Source organism: Onychostruthus taczanowskii, unplaced genomic scaffold, assembly GCF_017590055.1.
Source record: "Onychostruthus taczanowskii isolate IOZ18803 unplaced genomic scaffold, ASM1759005v1 scaffold59, whole genome shotgun sequence".
Taxonomy (NCBI): Eukaryota; Metazoa; Chordata; class Aves; order Passeriformes; family Passeridae; genus Onychostruthus; species Onychostruthus taczanowskii.
In genome coordinates, this window is record NW_024503568.1 from 4,289,740 (window position 1) to 4,307,640 (window position 17,901).

Genomic DNA, 17,901 nt, shown 5'->3' on the forward strand with positions numbered 1-17,901 from the left:
TATGTTGTGAATATCCAAAGCTGTAAAATATGTAATCAAATTTACTACAGCAGTAAAGTTTGGTGTTTTGGTTTTTTTTTTTTTTTTTTTTTTTTTTTGTCAAAGTAAGGAAATCATTGTAGTGACTACTGAGTTGTGACTGTCAGATCAGGAACCAAATTAATGTAGGTAGAATGCACTCTCTGCAATCAATTCTGGACCTTTTAGTTGCTCTTATTTGGATTTGCATGGTTAAGGCAGACTATATATCAGTCAGGTTCATAAACTTATACAAGCCTGGGTATCTGTGGTTTTTTTGTTATTTTGGGGTTTTTTATCACAATGTACCAATTTTTTCTTTACTATCAGTGTGATTGTAGAAAGCAGTGAGTACTATGCATTTCTTCTGGGTGATTTACAGCACTTTTTTTATCAGGAATGGCATAAATTGAAAACCTTTAGGGAACTCGGTGAGAAGTCTAATTCTTTGTCTCCCTGGACCTGCAGTGCAACTTGCAGGAGTCCAGGCATTCCCAGCCACCACTGGCACCTAATACAATGCAAAAGCTAAAGCTGAGGCTAACAGGTTGACCAAATTATAATGCTACCCACAGTGTCTTGCTTGCTAGTAATTCCCAAACCAGAATATCTATGCGTAGTTTGTTTTAGGTAATAAGAATATTAATCTGTAAATGAACCTCTGAGATGCAAATATAATGTGCTGAATAAATATCAATTATAATTCATTAAAATGCAAATGCAGATAGGCACTTTAGAGACAGTTTAGATTGTCAAAATAAATGAAATAAAAGTCAGGACATGAGTAATTAGATACTTACAAGAGGTGTATTATATTTTACCACAATTGCTGGACCAAGACAATATAAAGCTTCTTTTCCTTCAGCTTTACGTGGCAGCTTTACAACCACTTTTTTCTCCTATGACTCTTTAAAGTATTCAGGTACTGCAGCTCATACATAAATTTTATTAGACGTATTCTAAAGATAAATCTTTCTGTGGCAGTAAAGTTTAGCTGTATTCCTCCCGCTCACCTCAGTGAATTCTGCAGTTAAATCCCTGTGTGCCATGTACAAAAACTCTAATCTCAGTTCACAGAACAGTGTGAATGGGAATATTTATTTTAGCACTTGATGAGCATATGTTTTCTAGGTTTACACAGGTTTTATACTTCCAGTTCAGTACTCAAGTAAACCATTAAGCCATCTACACACAGATGTCAGTCAAGTAAGTTAAAAAAAATGACAATGAAATGTTGTGAATTTTTATTCTGAATGATATGAAGGGCTTGTTACAGTAAGCACTTGTAAGGGTGTTGCTCAATTAAAGATGATTTGTAGACACTATTTTGTGTTTAAAGTGCTATCACAAATTGTGAACAACAAAGTTTGGGACTTCTGTGACACAACTGTAATATGTTATTTACTTTTAAACACCCTTTAAGGTTATAAATTTGCAGTAGTCTCCCAATGGCTGCATAATAACAGAGATTGCACTTGGTCTGATAACACTGCTGTTATCAGTGACTTCATTAAACCATATTTTGTATGTGGGAACTCCTGCATCATTAATGCTAAGTATAGCCACATGTCAACATTTAACCCTTCATTGTCTTGTGAGTTAAAGCAAGTAACATAAAAGTAATTGTATATAATGTTAGTTAGTGATCTATTGAATCCCTTGAATGTAGATGGAAATAAAATCCAAATATAAATTGAATATTGGTACCCTATCTACTAATAACCATATCCTAAAGCAAATTAGGATGTGGTTATTAGTAGATAGGGTACCATTAAAAAAAGTTTAGAAACTATTGAGAACATGACTTTTTATGTTTTAAAACAAATTATTTTTTTAAATGATTGATTATTTTTTTTAATCGTTGATCAAGTGATTGATTTTTGTGGTCTATTGAAGAGTTTCTTTTGGTCTTTTCTTTTTGAGGAATAGTATTGTTAAATTTGATCAAGTAAGAGCCTCTTTTAGGTGTTATGAAATAAAGTCTACTAAGAATTAATTGCCTTCTAGTAATTTCTGTTTGCACTATGATAGCACCAAAACGGGAGATTATTTTAATGTAATTAGAATTAATTAACATATATTTGGCAAATATAAATTATTATCAAAGTCCTTAGTGAATTCCAAATTACATTAAAATGACCCTGCTGTTGAGTGTATTTTTCAGAGGGCAAAGATTTTTCTGTTTGTGTCAATCCCTGAAGCATAATGTAAAAGAACCATTAGGTAAAATCCCATGGGAATTGTATTGCTATTTCCTGAAGCCAGGCATTCAGTGGCATCAAAACCAGATACAAAGTAGATGAGATAGTGATCTGGAATTGTAATGATGTGAGGAAATGAAAAGGTACAAGAATTAAGTATTTCATAGCATTTTTCTGGTTCAGTTCAGGAAAGGAAGAGGAAAAGGAGAGTTGCAATAAAATGCTCTGTGTAAACACTGAAGCAGGAGTTGGATGATTGCCCTCTTCCTTTATGTATGGTGACCCTTAAAGTAACTGGTATGGTGGTGTTTGTAGATTTTCATACTGGTGTGACTCACTGTTTGCATCTCTGCCTGCTATAAATGCCTTGAAATAATAAAAAAGATGGGAGATCTCCCTTTCATATGGGGGAATATTTTGCTCATTTTCCTTAAACGAGGCAAAGGGCACAGTGTGCTGTAAGTGACAGCAATTAAATTCTCTGCATAGTGGTAGAAATAAAATAATACCACTAATGAAGGCTAGAAATAAAAATCCCCATCCCCTCCTTTTATGAAGAACACAAAACATGGATAAAACTTAATTTCTTCCCTTGAGTTTACTTCCAGTGGTTGCATCAGGACCTTGAAATACTTGTGACATACCATTGACTTTATATTACCTTTTTACTCTTTCATCTAGCACCTTCATCCATCTGCCATGCTGTTATCTCTCTCTATTCAGATGAACTCATCTCTCTAAAAAATAGAGTATTTTATAATGGATTAAAAAAAATTTGTATTATTTTTCATTTTGATGTCATTTAAAGATGCTTAGGTATAGCAACCAGTAATGTCCCTATTAGGCCTGCTTGGAGACACAGACAGTGTTAATAAATCTAAAGAAAACCTTCCAGTGTCAAAGTGTTTATAGCTGTGGTGGGGATTCTGTGATTTAAATTTATTTATTTAATGTAAGCCTTGCTGTAAAATTGCTATTTCTGAGCTTATTATTATTCTGTTCTGATATATGTGTGTGTGTTACAATGTAAAGTACATTTGCAGATAGGAATATTGGATACAGATAGTATATACACGTAATAAATGTCAGAAAAGACACAAAAGGAAAAGAGCCAAAGTGAATTTGGACTCCTTACACGTCTGAGAGACAATTTCAAGACAGATTAACATATGCAGAATTAAGAGATGAAGAGCTGTCTTCATACTTCAGCTTGGGTTTAATTACATAAATGATTCTTCTAGTGAGCTGGTCAGGTCTATACTATATAGCTGAGAGATGAGGTTCCCAAAGGCTTGGAAACTTCTCACAGAGTATTCCCAAGTGTAATGAAAAAGATAACTCTGTTACACCAAAAAGAGGAAAAGGAGAAATGGAGCTGTTGAAAATGCTCCGTGTGTGTGTGGGCATGCTCTGGACATATTTTATCTCAGAATTAAGATTTCATTCAAGGGGGGTTAGTGAAAATTAATTGCATGAGCTGTATGTATTCATACAGCTCAACTCTTTGGAAAGTGAAAACACTAGATATAATCTAGGACTATTTAGTGGATCTACATAACAGTTACAGAATGCAATACAGAATGCAATATTATTAATGCCATTGATAATATTGCTGATGTGACAGTTATGGGACAAGGTATTTTGGAAATAAATATAACTGCAGTGTACATTGGTGGAAAAAAACTGTATGGAAAAATACTACCCAGCAGTGACCATTTATTTTGAAAATCAGCGGACATTAATCAAACAAACATTGAAAGACTATGTTCTGATTGAAAATGAGGTTTATCAAATGATTGAAAAAAAGAAAAAGCAAAGTAGAATGAGTAAAAATAGTGTTGAAAATAGTTTCACAGTCTATCAGATGTCAGCAAAATACTGTAAGGAATTACTTTGTAGTTTACAGGTATTTTCCTATAAACTGATTACAAGGTTAGCAAGCACAACTAAAACAAAACTACAACTTATGAAAAGCTATACCTTTTGCAAAGGAGTGTATCCTCTTGTGAACAGAAGGTCATCAAATCAAGGCTGCTTAAAAAAGGTTTGTGGAAGGTCCCTGTTTCCTGAGTTTATATATTTTAGTAATTATAATTATCACAGTAATCAAAAATTTGTTTAAAGTCTAAAACATTCATATTAACTGATAAACTTCAGTGTTTTAGAATAGTAAACTGGGATGTTCTGGCATTCTAATTTTTATAGTCAGATATATGTTTGTAAGTCAACAGGATTCATATTTATAAGTTTTGGAAGCTGTATTGGTGTCATGGCTTTTCATTGTGCAATCTGTTGCAGATTTTTATCATAAATGACAGCCCTTCACTGGTTATGCATTTCTTCTGAATGCTGTTAGTGGCACTACTTTTCATTAATAGAAGGATCAGAACTATTTTTTTTTTTTTAAGTTAAAACTCAATGATGTGGCAGAAGGAGGAAGAATCTACATCAACTGTTCGTTGCATTAAATCATTGGAGCAGTATTGAAGTCACAAGGGTTGGAATTGAGCCACAGGAACATGTGTCCTTCTGCTTTTGCAAATTATAGGTCTCATTTTTAAGTACTGCTGTCGTCTGAGATTTAATAGACCTAATTGGCCTTATGGATGAACTCTGAAGAATTTCAACTTTGAACTTAGGAAGGGAAAAGAATCTGAACTTTCTCTTGTTGACAATTATTTCCCATGTATCAAATAGAAAAAAACCCATAAAGAGTTACAGTTACTGAATAGGGGTTGTATCTTATTTCTCAAGTGTAGATTCATTTATTTTGAAATCTCAAGAACAGAGAAACTCCCTCTAGCAGAAACTCGTTTGTGTGGTATGGGCTTGTCAGCATTATAATTCCATTCTTCAGGCTATAAAAATTTGCTTGAAGCCAAAAGCTGGATGTGAAATATTAACCTTGTGATAAACTTGATTTATCCAATTTGGTCAAATTTGGCTTCATTTTGAATAGTTCAGAGGTTCAACCAAAAAGAAATTTGTTTCTTTTGACCATTCTGCTCTTGCTTTACTCAAATTGCAGCTTGTGTGTAACTGGCTGTCTCATGCTGCTTATGTGGAACTCTTGGAGTGTTTACTTTACATGGCTGCCATTTTTCTGGATGGAAAATAAACACTAATATATGGATGAGATATATCCCAAACTGACTCATCTCAGTTAGACTTCCTTATTGCTCCAACTGAGCTTGGTCTAAAATTCCTGTAAACAGAGTAACTGTGTGTTAAGGTTTAAACCTGGTGAACTGCTCACTCCTTCTCCAGTGGGATGGGAGAGGGAATCAGAAGGGTAAAAATGAGAAAACTCATGGATTGAAAATAAAGAAGATGGTAAAATAGGTAAAGCAAAAGCATTGTGCAGAAGCAAAACAAGGAATGCATTCACTCCTTCCCCTGGTAGACAGGTGTTCAGCCATGTCCAGGAGAGCAGGGCTCCATCATGTTTAACCTGTCCTTGGGAAGAAAAATGCCATCCCTCCAAAAGTCCCTTCATCCTTCTTTCTCCAGTTTTATATACATGGCTGAGCATGGTACAACATGGTATGGAATATCCTTCTGTTCAGTTGGGGTCATCTGTCCCAGCTGTGTCCCCTCCCAGTTTCTTGTGCTTCTTGCTGCTGTATGAGCAGGAGAAAAGGCCTTGACTCTGTGTAAGCACTGCTCAGCAATAACTGAACCTGTCACGTGTTATCAACACTGTTTTCAGCAAAAATCCAAAACACAGTCCCATGTGAACTACTGTGAAGAAAATTAGCTCTATCCCAGCCCAAACCAGTACATTGTGTTAATTCAAAGAAGATTAAAAGCCCAGTGAGATGAATTTTCACTTTGATTACTGACAGAGATTTGCTGCTGAATGAATGTATCGTAGTCATACTGCCACTGATGTAAAATAAACCACAAAGGATATTTCATTCTGTTTTCTAATGGGCTTCTTGCTTCAAGTCCTCAGCTATGAGGTGGCATACTGATATACAGACCAGCACTGCTTTTGGATACTATCAGACAGCTCCTTATTTTAAAATTTCCTCATGAAGAAAAAGGAAACAATTTTTGGAATGTGAATTTCAGTAATGTGTTCTTATTCACAATTATGGTGGTGCAAAAGACAAAATTGTCTCCTTTTGCTGCTGTTCTTTTACAGTAATCAATATACAACCATAATATTGCAGCTTAAATGTGAAGAGAAGCACTTTGTATGATATGATCTGCCTTGTGTTAAAAATTCTTTGCCTAAAGTTTTGACTACATATACATTTCCCGATCCTGATTTATCTTTATTGTTTCTTAAGAGGGCAAGCTAAAATAGAGTTGGAAGCTTTCAAATGAGGATAGGTGTAATCATAGAATTTTCTCAATGTAGGCAAATATGTGCAGCTAGGGGAAAAGTCCTGATTGTGGTCTTGTATTCAACTTGTTCTATTTTTCTGTGTCCATAAGATAGAATAGGATGTTAGTTGTAGGGCTGAGGATTTCACTGAACTCCGAAAAAAATGTAACTGGGACATAGAGCAAACGGAACAGAAGAGAATGGCTAACAGTTGCTGTTTTTTCTGTTTAGCTGGCATATTTCTCATATTTAAGGAAATTTGGAACTGTGATTGCATAAATACAGAATCATTCTGCCTGTTGGTGCCAATGTTCTGCACTTAGTTTACTGGATTACATTTTTATTGCTTCGTTGCTGGATGAATTAATTTGTCAGAAGGTTGGACTTTTTTTGATTTTAGTAAGCCTCTGTAAAAATTTAATCTACATTGTTTGGGGCTCTAAGCTCTGACAGGCAAAAGAGGGTGTATATTTTTTATTTTCTAAAAATAGATTCAGATTGAAAATAATAATGTTTTTCAGTAGACTTGGAAAGGAATGGGCAAGCCTAAGCCATGATTCAGAGGAATGCCCTTATAAATTAGAACTTTGAGATGGATGTAAGTTATGTGCTCAGATAGCATAATAGGAAAAAAATGGGAGTAGAAAATGTCCCAAACAGATGCCTAGCAGCAGGTTTTCACAGAAACAAAAAATGTGTGGAATGTCCTGGACATGATTATGCAACTGAGAGGTAAACATTGGGCTACTTAGGGAAATCCAAAATTATCCAGGGCCATGTGGGACACAGTAAACTTTGAAATGTAGAGAGCTATTAATGCTATTATATGCTTCAAATATCTTCAGATGTTCTTAGCTATACAGAGATACTGATGCTGAATTGACCATCACCTTCACATGGTTTACATCATCACTGCCTCTCCTTTAGTGAATCCTCAGGGGAACTCATATGGGTAATTTGTTCAATTTTTGCCTTCTTTTGTCTGCTTATTTATAGGTTGCTTCTGAATTCATTATATGGACGTTTTCCATCCTTATGGTATTGATTTAACATGCTCTGGAATCATGATGGTTGTGAAGTCCCTGGCTGGCAGTGGAGAATTCATGTTTGGTGTGGCAGAAAGGTGCGTTTAATTTGTGCTACTCACTGCTTTCCACGTGGAGCTTGTTTCTTTCCTGAAACCCCTTTGATTCTTCTTACAGAAAATTTCAAATATCTCGAATCAATAGCAATTATCTTTGCCTAACTAAGATGTAATTTACAGATAGAGCTGCGATCTGCATGAAGCAGTTCCATAAGTAGACTGCTAAAATGGACATGATTCTTATGTGGATAACAGAGATCTGCAGTTTATCTAAATAAAATGCAGAGAGTTTAATGTTTATATTTTTGTTCCAGTCATAAATATGTCTGAGTAAAGAAAGCTAGGAAGGTCTCTAGGAAATAATAGCTAACTTGCTATTGTGCACTTAGGTTGTCTCACAAGTCAAAAATTGATTGTGAAATTGTACAATTCTTCATAAATGAACCTATCTTTGGGTAACATATGTTTGATATAAAATGTGACTGTAGGTAACAAAATCATGTTGTTCTTTTCATCTGCAACTTATTTGTCTGTATAATTTGACCAAAATCCCATAGTGATTAAAGTTGCAAAGATTCATTTCTGACCAGGATATGAAAGAATCTTTCCTCTGAAATAGCCTGATTTTTAGTCAATTCATGACCTTTACAAACAAAGCCAGGACTTTTTTTGAGGAGTCACTATTTTAACAGTCAATAGGCTGACTAGGATAACAGTTTTGTGCTAATTATATTTCAGTCTGTCCAAACCTATTTAAGTCACTTTTACATAGTGGCTTCTAATTTATTTGCTTTTCCGCTGTGACAGATCTGACCTCACGGTAAAGTGGACACATTACTTTCATAATCTGCAAGCCACTGTATTTTTTCCAAATTATTGGGTTTTGTTCAACAAATTTTGGACAAAATTCTATGAAACATGGGGAAATTGTGGGGCAAAAATCCTGTGGTAGGCAGATATGGCTTGATTGTTTAAAAGTACTAAAAAAGCTTAAATCCTCTCAAAACTCATCAACAATCTTTTTATATTAACTACATAAAATATGCATAGTGTATGGTGTAGCTGATGCATTATTGACAGTTAGTTGTCCTAACAGACAGATGTGCTGTCATTCAAAATTTATGACAGCAAAACCAGTAAAATAGTGCAAACATTAAAATAGTTGTTTATTATCCTACATAAATCGTACATCTAACGTGCTGTTATGAATATTCTAAAACTTCCCTGGTTGGTTTTGCTTTGTTTTGGGCTTTTTTTCTTGTTAGAAATAAGAAATAAAAACTAAACAAAATGCTAGTGATTGCCTGTTAGAAATTGAAGATGAAATAAAGCCAGAATGTTCAGGTATTGTCATGAGAAAGGGAGGGAGTACTAGTCTTTTTGGTTTTTATATTGTAGAAAATAGTTGGTTCATTATCATAATTACATTGGTGTTCATGATATCAAGGTCAAACAAAATAATAGTAACAGTAGAGTGATGTCATTTTACTGATTCAGGTAGATATTGAGGTTATGAGAATTTGGTGCTGCTGAAAAGAGACAGGTGAATATCAAACCCAGAGGACCTTCACTGTATTGCATATTCTTTACCATCTGTTTGGGAATTCTATATTCAGCCATGGACTGGGAAAGGATTAAAAGTTACATCTCCTTGTTTCCATTTCACTTTTTTTAAAATGCTGCTTTCAAGTTAATATTATGATGGAATGTGTATATTCTTAATTTGAACTTAAAAGTTTGGATTTTTGTAAAAGAAAAACATGTTTTCTATTAAGTGTTTATATTTTAAAGCACTGAACTCTTCATTATTTATTCTGGTTCAAATAGTATTTCCTTGGTCATTAATGAAAATCATTAATAGTTTCAGCAATGAGTGTTGGCTGTTTCTCTCTCTTGTCTCTGAAATCTTTTGTAATAAGAGGAACCATTTACTTTGCCCTTTTAGTTTAAAAAAAAAAAGAAGTAATTTAAAAGATTTATGCCAGTAGAACATGGAGAGTATTAAATGAGCTTCACATTGGTTCTAAACCCAATAGATATTTAACTGAACAGTATTAATGGATGTTTAAAGGCATTTTGATTAGTTCATGCAACCAGCTCAACTTCCTAATAGAGGAGGCATGGTGATAAATGTGTGAAAAGAACTATGTTGATTAAGTAGTGTTGCTCTTTTACGCAGTCCCTGGCAAGGCAACAGCATATGAAGCATAAAGTCAAAACTTTACCAGCTGAATCAACACAGGAACATTTTGTTTGGGTTTTATATAAAACCGTTGTTGTGATAATTAAAAGATACTGCTTCCTAAGTTTTCCAATATCTGATTTTGCTTTAATTAAATTTTCTACGTGTTAAATAAATATTGGATGTAAGTTTGAATTGACAGTTAAGTTAGAAAATCAAACAGTGTGTGTGTCTTAAAAAAGCAATGATTATTTTCTGAGTCCAACTGGCTGATCTGATTTAGCTAAAGCTTTGCAAAAATGTCATCTTGATAGACATATGGAGCTGGAAAACATCATCCGATAATTTGTCAAATGCACATATGTGTTTAAGAAGATCTCCGAATGGGAACATTTTTTTGCTTAATGAGAGAAACTTCTGGCTCATTCCTTGATACATCTGACCTCAGCTGATCTCTCACAAGAAAGAGAGCATCACAAGAGAGGTCCAGGGGGCACCCAGCTACCCTGGGTGTCCCTCACAGCCCCCAGCAGCCATGCAGGGGTGGGCACAGGGCATTTTGGGCTGCTGGAACTAAGGCCGTAACAATGTGACTAAACACTCGAGTCTTAGCCCTTAAGAGATGCAGTGTTTGCTGAAGGTGACCTTTTGTTTGAAAATGAATTGCATGTGTTACAGTGATAGTAAAACAATGGTTTTCCTATGTTATGGAAGTTTTCAGTTTTTTTCTTTGTGCTGCAGAGCGCAATGTCTTCAACAGAGTGTAGCAGTGGCAGATTTATGAAACTGTTTGAATATGGCTGTGCTAAATATATGGTCTTTGATATTGAGAGGTTCTTTTTAATTTGTTTTAATCTTGTGCGTGGTGTGTAAATGAAAGGAAAACAAATGTTTTTTTCAGATCACTCAAGAAAAGTAGGAAAATAACTGAAATAGCTGGATGTTTCTGTTAAAATGTGCCAGTGCTTGGCTAAAATTATGGCACTTAAACAGATTTACATTTTGAACCATGAAAAAGAAGGCATTTGGGTTCCAGCTGGTAATTAACCCCTACCACTTTTTCCCTGGCCTCAGCTCCTCTGGCAGGGTATGTATTCTGGAGGGAGGACCTAATCTGTCTTTTATCCTCTCTAATTGCTCTGCTCCTATAATTGGATGTGTATGTCTGTACCCACTGCAGTGGTTGTGGCCCCATCTTCCATTTCAGGAAGGTGGAATTACTGAATCACATCTGCCACACCTGGCACAAGGATCTCAAATTTTGAGTGAAAGTGGGATTTTCCTTAAATTTAGTGGGATGTATGGAAAAGGAGAAGAAAGGGCATCTAGGGGTTTTGTTATTCTGTTGATTTATTTTGGTTTTGCCTTTTTCTTTTTCTCTTTATTTTTGTATTTTTCCCTGTTTTTCTTATTTATTCTCTGGGAGCCTGTGGCAGTTGGTGTTGCATTTACACAGATCTGAGTGACATGACTTTTGGCCATAGGCTGCATCAAGTCTCACAGCAAATATCTGATTACCTCCTGACCAGCAGCTAACCCTGTTCTCCAGCTGCTCAGTAAAGAAGGATATCTGCTATCCAGCCATTAATCAGTGTAATATGTTCTTGGTCTTCTCACATCAGCCCCGTGCCTTCACCACATTCTCCCTGCTTTTATTCCTGCTTTCCCCCTGCCTGTCAGGTACTCTGAGACCTGACAGTCCTCCCAGCTTCCTATCACATTACTTTTCAGTTGCTGGCAGGAAGAATTATATAGTTATCCGTGGACATTGCTACAAGATGCATTTAATGAATGGCCAGGCTGTCAAATATTTGAAAGTGATGTAGGAGGAATGTTTCTTGCCAGTTTGAATAAGTGTCTGAAATCTGGGATTTGCAGTAAGTGTACAGGTTCTCAGCTTGTCTGGGCAGCAGCTGCCTGCCTGCAAGAGAAATGAAGCTATGGAATGGCTGTGCTTGTGAAAAATGTCAATATTTGCCTGCTGTGTTGCTGACAATTTTTAGTTCTTCTTGTAAAATGTTCCCTAATTAACCACTGGCATGAGATGCTTCATGGGAATTAGATGTCATTTTTTTCAGAAATAAAGGAAGAAATATTTCTCATCCAACTGGGAGTAATTGGCAGCTGTGCCCAAAGTCTTGATATTGCTAAGTCAGGTCTTTAACTGAAGTGGAGGGTCACATTAAGGCTTGTGAAAGTTGCATGATGATTTAGTTTCTTTCTTATTGGTGTGACATGTCTGATACCCAGCTCCTCTGATTCTTTGCTCTGTACTTTTATGTGGGTTTGCATAAATACCTGCTTGAGCTGAATCACATTTCCTTTGCCCTTACAATTCTCCATGAGCAGTGCAATTAAACAGCTCATGAAAAATAGTATACTAGGAGGATTTTACTTAGGCCAGTGTTTATAGCACTTAAACCAGTGTATCTTAGGCCTATCCTGTGTTGACATAAAAAGCTCATAGAGAAAATGGCATTATTACAGGTATAGAGCTGCTGTAACATGTAATCATATGGTTCTCTTACAGCCCTTAAGAACTTTTTCCCTATATACAGTCCTGCTTTATGTAAGAGGGAAACTTCTAGGATATTAAGCATGCTCACATTGTGTTAACATTTGAATTTTGGCACCAGAACTGGTATTGACAGTTAGTCCATGCTGCAACATGCTACTCATGTTTCTAGAATAGTTTTTTTTTTCTGCTTATTAATAGTAGGCGCTTTAGTGTTGCTCGAAAATGTAAAATAGAGATGGTTGAAAATTATCTCAGGTGGAGTAATTTTCAGTAAGAGAAAAGTCTGGGGACAGCAGAAAGCCCAATATAGGATCATTCCTGCCAGATACAATAAAGTATTCTAGTGAGATTCTCATGGATAATACTTTTATAGGAATAGGATATTTTGTAGCAGCTACAAAATTAAGACTTCAAAAATGAAGGGCATGGGCAAAATCAAATCTGCTGCTTTGCTTCCTTGATCTGCATACCCAGGCTGTCAGTATTCTAATGCATGGTAGAAGCATGATTCCCTATTTGCTGAGGAAAAGGGCTTCCATGTGCCTGGAAGTAGCAAAGTAGCACTCTGGAATTGGCTTTTCAGGATCAATGGCTCTTAACAAATAAATTGATTCTTCTCATTGCTCTGTTTCTTAGTGTTTATTATATACATAATGTTTAGCGAATATGTGGATGTAAAAGTAACATAGTTATTAATAATTATTTATAATTATTAAAATATTATATAATACTACTGCAATATTTAATAAGTGTGTTGTAAACTACATAGGCTAGCTGAAAAATAAATTGTCTTGTAACTTGGAAGCTGTTTCAAGAGTGTGATGACTTGCAGGTTTTTTAATTAATTAATTGAAACCTTCATCTTTGTTTACTCAGAAATGTGTCTAGATTAGTAAAGATGTGGAACATATTAAAATGAATTTCTAAATTATTTTCTATATAAAAGGTTTAGAACAAGAAAGATTTCTCTTGGATTATTTGCACCACTTTTTATGTTTTGAATAAAAATTTCAGATACAAAGTGACTCCTCAGAAATACCATAAAATGAGAAAAGCTTAAGGGCAAGTTGTGCTGTTAGTGAATGATGATTCTTCTATCTGGCAGTTCAGTTGGCTTGAATAATACAAGGTTTATGTGATTTATTATCTTACAGTGCTGAAGTAGTCTACTAATACAAATGTTTCCATTTAAAAAGAAAGTGAACTTGCTAAATGGAAAAGATAATGTTTTATTAATTTTTCTTCTTGGTTTTATGTTCTTGTGCCCTGCAGCTCTAGTGCAGCAGCTGTAAGTGGAATTGCAAATACCAACTTGCTTAATGGGGTAATTAAAGGCAGTGGAGGAAAGTTATGTAATGGATACTTGCTAAGTGTAAAACATATTCAAGCAATACCATATGATATTTTAAACAGTGGAATTGTCTCCTGAGGTTGCAAAGGCATTGAAGATTGCTTGTGGAATAGTTCTTTTTTTTCTGAAATTGGATGTAAAAAAAAGTAAAAGGCTCTTCCTTAATTCAGCAGAAACTAAATTATTTTTGTTCATTTTACTTCAGTAGAGTAATTTGACATTTTTCCCATTATTAACCCAGCTTCCCAATATAGTTAAAAAAACAGTGTATTGAAATCCTGGCTAGCAGCTGCATTATTAGGAAGACTATTATGGAAAACCAGTTTTCAGGAAAAATGCTTTGTCTTCAGATTATGTCCATCATTGCTCTGCACATCTTTGTGTAACTGAATGCAACTGAGGACAGACTCCAAGGGCACAGAGCATTGTGTAGTTTAGCAGGGGAAATAAAAGCTGTTTAACATGTTCAGAAATCTGTGATTAGATAATTGAAGACTTTTGTTTTCAAGACTACCAGGTTTTGACACTGGACTTTGTCTTTTTAAAACTACTGTTTGATATTTTGAGACAGCTTCCAGTGCACCGGACTTCACAAATCTTTCCAAACATAGTATTTGGATTACTCACTAGAATTGTTTCCTTTAGTAGCAAAGTGTAAAAATGAAGTGTTATTCACAGAGTAACCATAGTGATAAAGTTATAAATATGTAGAATTCAGTGTACATCTAAAAGGAGATTTTCTACATTTTAAAGAACAAAGCAGAAACTGGCTCTGCTATTAAAATTAATGTATATAGAACTACAACATATTTGAAATGAATTGAATAAAAGTTTGGGCAAAATATATAGTATGACCTCAAACTGAACCAAGGGAAGATTAGATTGGATATTAGGAAAAATGTTTTTCATGGAAAGGGTTGTCAAGCACTGGGAGAGGCTTACCAGGGATTGAAAAATCTGTTATTGGTCACACTGCAAAAAAACCCCCAAACCTGGGATCGCTGTTGAATTATGTTGTTCATGTTGTACAGACTTGCTTCAGGAAACAGTGAAATTTTATATAATAAGACTGACTTTAATTTCAAAATTGGTGCCTGTGAAATTTGCGGTTGATAACTAGGACTTCTTTTTTAGGGTTGCAGAATAATCTGTGCTGGCTGGTAATATGGATTTATGCAGGTAAAGTATGATTTGGTCTAACAAAGTCAAAATGATGCCTCTAGAAACAAGAAATGCAGGCCTTATTTTCAGAGAGCTCCTGAATTCTTGACTGAGGAAAACAGTGACTCTAGAGAGGGCTTAGGTAGTTGGAAGAAAAAGTAACTCCTCAAGAGCAACCAGTTTGACAAATACTAGTTCAGTCTCTGGCTGTGAAATAGTGCAGGAAAGACTAAAAGTCAGCATTTAATAAAAAGACTAAAAGACATGTTTTAATCTGTGAAATCAATACTGGAAGTGTTCTCAGTGATTGATGTTGATAGTTTAAAAGCTTGCAGAAGAGCAGGAGAAGATGTAGAAAAATATCACATAAATATTGCTTGAGGAAACTGCAAAACCCCCTGTTTATTTCATTGATAGCAATCTTTAGTATTACTTGGTATAAAAGGCATAAATTCCTTCAGATGGGGAATAAATATTGGGGGCTAAAAGTACTCAATTAAAATAAATGTGTTTTTGAAAAGTGGAATGGATCACATGCAGTGATCTGGAAATACCTGGGGGAGTGTACGTTTGGTAATAGCCAAGCAAAATCTGATCCAGTAAATACTAGGAACATGTGAAACTCTGAGGCAACATATTTTGCAGGTAGTCAGAGATGTGGTGTGAGGAGTACGAGTCCCTCTGTGTAGTAGTGGACATCGTTAAGCTTGGTTGGGATTTGATAATTCCAAGGCTGAGCTGAGATTCTGTAACTGCATAATTTTAATTTCATAAATCTCTTCTTTCATTGAAAAGTTTGATTTTTAAATTATTTAAGTAATAATTATTTTAGTTTCCTTTTGAAATAGTTGATGGTTTTTTTTTTGGGAGGGGTGTGTTGTATAAAAGCTATAGGCCAGCTCTTGGTGGTAAGGAAAGTTCCATCCCTGACAAATATCTTGCGTTATGCACTTTGGTTATGATCAAAGGGGGGAACTTTAGGTATGATGACAATAACTTCAATTAATATAATAATAAAAAAAATAATTGCCTTGCTGGGTGATAATACACACATGTTATCCCGTAGAGCCCAACCCTAAGCTCTCAAACCTACATGCCAGCCTGACTTCAGAGCATTTTTGCTTGGCTGTGGCAGTCGTGTTTTTCTGCATTTGATTATTGTTGGCAGGCTGTAGAGGCTGTTCTCGTCTCTGCCTTGCCAGATCTCTACAGTTGTATGTCATCCTGGAAGTGAAAGAAAGCTTCAAGATGACCTGGAAACTATTACATGTTTCTGGTCCAAATTTTGTAAATGTTTCTCAGTCCAAAAGAGTGATTGGCTGGAAGGGAAGCTTATGAAAAGCATGGGAACAGGGAATAGAGTGCTTTATGAATGGAGGTGCTGAAGAACTGTAATTACCATATAAATAGGATTTTTTTTATTGTTACGGAAGGAAGGAGCATACTACAAATCTGGAAGCCAGATAATATGGGCGTAATCTAATTTAGTTGTCTGTAGCTGAGTTTGTAATATGGCCCTTCTATATTCAAAGTCAATTTTGATATTTTAAGGTAAGATTCTTCTGACTGCTTTTAGAAATATACTTCCAGGCAAGAAAAATTGTATCTTATTGACTAGGTCTTTATTGACTGTAATGAAATATAGCTGAAAAGTAGTTAACAACAATGGACACTGATGAATCCTATTCAAGATATGTATTCAGAACACCACAGGCAGTGCAATATTGCACATTTCCATCAAAAACGCATGTACTTCTGAAATAGTTGTGAGAAAATTATACCCATTCTTCCCGGCCTAGCAGTATGAAAGTTCATGCCCTTGATTAATAGAGAAAAAGAAATCAAATGCATTGTATGGTTGACTGATTTATGCCGAAAAATGTGCTTTATCTTTGAACTCTCAGATTGTAGGTCAGACTGGATTGTGTAACTTCTGTTTCAGAACATTCTGTGCAGATGTGATTGCACAGATACGTGAAGAAGAGTCCTTTCAAACAAAAGCTGAGCAGATTTCTTTAGCCATTGTCTATCCTGGATACCACCAATGGAGGCTTGAGAAGCAACTGCAGTCCTAATAAATTGCAGTAAGCTTTTAACTGGTATTTTGGAGGGAAGGGAGATAAATTCTGAGGAGTGGTTCTGACCTGTTTTCCTGAACTTTCTCCCCTTCAGAAGTATTTTGCCTAATCTTCCTTTTTTTGTGTTCGTTCATGTACCTTTCCACACAGATGTTGAGGTTTATTTATATACTTCAAATAAATAATTTTACAGGAAGTACAAGTATTTTGAAGTGACTGCCAACATACCCAGGATAAACTAGATATTGTTCTTTTAATATTTGTTAAAATTGTTTAAATAGTGAACTTCTAAAAGCCTTTTATTGTTCTTTACTTTTAATGTAACTTGGGTATTGAAATTTAATGAGTTTATACTTTTTAATGAGAATATTGAGATCTTTTGTATGAGTTGAAGTGTTAAGACCATGAATATACAATAGATTAAAATAATAGAGCTTTGGTGACTTAGTGAAAATAAGCAATGGGATGCTGCCAGGAACACTTGTGTTTTTGCACCAGCTGGCAAGTAGGCTTCTATATCACCTAAAGTTTTTAGTCAACATTTCAAATTTAAGAGAAATTACTAAAATGCACAGAGGAAAGTCTTACAATGGCCTTCCTGGTCAGTCTGGAAACAAGGAAAGGAATGTTTTCTTCTTTATAATAATGAAGTATTGAAGCATCTGTGTCCTTTCCAATTTTGTGGAGAATGTAACTGTCAGTGAAGTTCAAAGTGCGGGACTGAAGCAGTTTACAGAATATTTATTCATGAAAAGTGCAAGATATAACATCAATGGACAGGTTGTGTAGCTTTAAAATGTTCATGGTAGGAGGTCAAACAGAGAACTTCAGATTTCAAGAATAATAATTTCTGTTGATTTCTACTTTTTTGTTCAATAGAATTAAAGGCTGTGAACCCCAGGTGATCAGGCATGTATTGACCACTTGGGTTTCTTCTACTGTTTTGAACTATTCATTTTAACACCTTGAGCTAAT

At 35.1% G+C, this 17,901-nt stretch overlaps 1 protein-coding gene across 5 annotated transcripts in view; it reads left to right on the top strand.

The window, feature by feature from the left end:
- THSD7A (thrombospondin type 1 domain containing 7A) overlaps positions 1–17,901 on the top strand; it is a 264,274-nt gene that overhangs the window by 33,308 nt on the left and 213,065 nt on the right. For 4 of the 5 annotated variants that reach the window (XM_041418267.1, XM_041418270.1, XM_041418271.1 and 1 more), the window contains exon 2: positions 7,549–7,675. The exons of the other annotated variant lie outside the window; for it this stretch is intronic. The gene's annotated coding sequence lies outside the window, so the exon portion shown is untranslated. The remainder of the gene's footprint in view (positions 1–7,548; positions 7,676–17,901) is intronic. 5 annotated transcript variants of the gene reach the window in all.